Source organism: Rhododendron vialii, chromosome 1a, assembly GCF_030253575.1.
Source record: "Rhododendron vialii isolate Sample 1 chromosome 1a, ASM3025357v1".
Lineage (NCBI taxonomy): Eukaryota > Viridiplantae > Streptophyta > Magnoliopsida > Ericales > Ericaceae > Rhododendron > Rhododendron vialii.
In genome coordinates this window covers 40,413,375-40,415,067 of record NC_080557.1, presented here as the reverse complement: position 1 = coordinate 40,415,067, position 1,693 = coordinate 40,413,375, and the positions used below count along the sequence as shown (strand labels likewise).

At 43.0% G+C, this 1,693-nt stretch overlaps 1 non-coding gene across 1 annotated transcript; it reads right to left on the bottom strand.

Moving 5' to 3' along the window:
- On the bottom strand, positions 1 to 99 carry LOC131308851 (U6 spliceosomal RNA). The gene has a single exon (XR_009194584.1). It is a non-coding gene; the product is annotated as a U6 spliceosomal RNA (small nuclear RNA).
- Positions 100 to 1,693: the final 1,594 nt, after the last annotated feature.

Here is a 1,693-nt window from a genome sequence, read left to right as displayed (position 1 = left end):
AATTTTCTCCAAAAATTATCGATTTGTGCATGTCATTTTTGCGCTGGGGCCATACTAATCTTCTCTGTATCGTTCCAATTTTATCGAATTCCCCAAATATCATATCGTTTGGTTGTTTTATAAAATAAGCTTGCAATATTGCACTAGTTAGAGCTCGTGCAACAGAGTATCGATCCTAATCAATGGCGGCTCCACCATTTGCAAAGGGTGGTCACTTGAACACCATAATTTTTTTTTGCTAAATAAATACGTAGTAATTTTAATTTAGCATGATTTGAACACCCAATTTTCACACTCTTGAACACCTAATCCAAAGATAATGGAACTGCCAACCCAAAAACCAGCCCACAAATTATGAAAACTTAGGCCCCATTCTGTTAAGATTTTTAATTTTTAAGTACTTATTATCTGTTTTGCGAGACAAGTCATTCTCTTACAATACATCACTTTTCATTCAAAAAATAAGTACGTGTTTGAATAAGTAATTATTATTTCCTTTAGATAACCCATAATTTCTTTTCTTTTTTGATTTGGAAAAAGGCCCGAAAGGGCGGGTCATATGCGTATGCAACTTCTGAGTTCTGTTTTGCTTGAGTAAGACGTACATCCGCTTGCAAAAAATTTATTGGAGACAGTGTCTAAGTGCAGGGCCAGTCTTTAAGTAAGCCCCGCAAACCTTCGATCTTGGGTAACCCTTGGGCTGGGGCAACCAAAAAAAACAATATTTGAGTAAGATTATAAATATAAAAAAGTTTTCCACAGTAGCACAACCCTTTGCTTGGTTTGGTGGTCACTGACATTGTCAAAGCATCTATGGTGCTTGGATCGATTCCTAGGCTCTGTCATCTCTTTTCATTTTTCCTCCATTTTTTTTTTATTCTACTCCTTTTTGTTTTCCTCCCAACAATATAATTTATAAGTGATGTTCTAGAGGGCAAACAAGACTCTCTCTCTCTCTCTAGAAAAAAATCCTCTCTCCAAGAAACCCCAACTCAGGCTGCCGATTGGGGGGAGGTCGCCGCCTCCCCCCTCCTCTCTCTCTCCTCGTTGTCATGTTCTCCATGGGCTCCAGGTTGCGGGCGGTGGTTAGTTAGGACGGCGAGGGTTCCTCAAGCCGGCTCCGCCGGTGGATGGTGGCTCCTCTGTCCCGTCCCTCTTCCTCGTCTCCAAGTCTGCTGTTCCTGGTCCAGCGGTGAGCTTAATAAGGTGTGTGGATGATGTTTGGGGGTTTTCCGTTCTCTTCTACCGGCGGGTTTCCCCCGTTCAATTCTGTACCAGTCTAGATGCTCTAGATCTGGTGGGTGATGATGGTGGGCAAATAACCCGGCGCCTATTGAGGAATGGTCCGGTGTTGGTGATCTTTGTGTGTCTGGATGTTTGTTTTGGGGCTGAGGAGTTTCGGTGGTGTTTGTTGGGGTTGGTGGTGGTACGGTGGTGTTTGTTTGGGCTGCAACAGATTTCGACTGAATGAAGATAGGTCTTTGGTCGCCGCGGTCCGGAGATGTTCGTTCCTCTTCCTGGTCTGCCCGGTGAACCTTTTGGTTGTTAGATTTTAGTTGATTTTTTGTAGTTTTGCTTTCGAATTTCAGCGATGCTTAATTGTTTACAGGTTTGAGCTGTGGATCCCTTTTGATCCTCTGTTATCTAGACCGAGATTGGTTCTTATGTACCAGCGTTATCGCGAGGCCTGCTT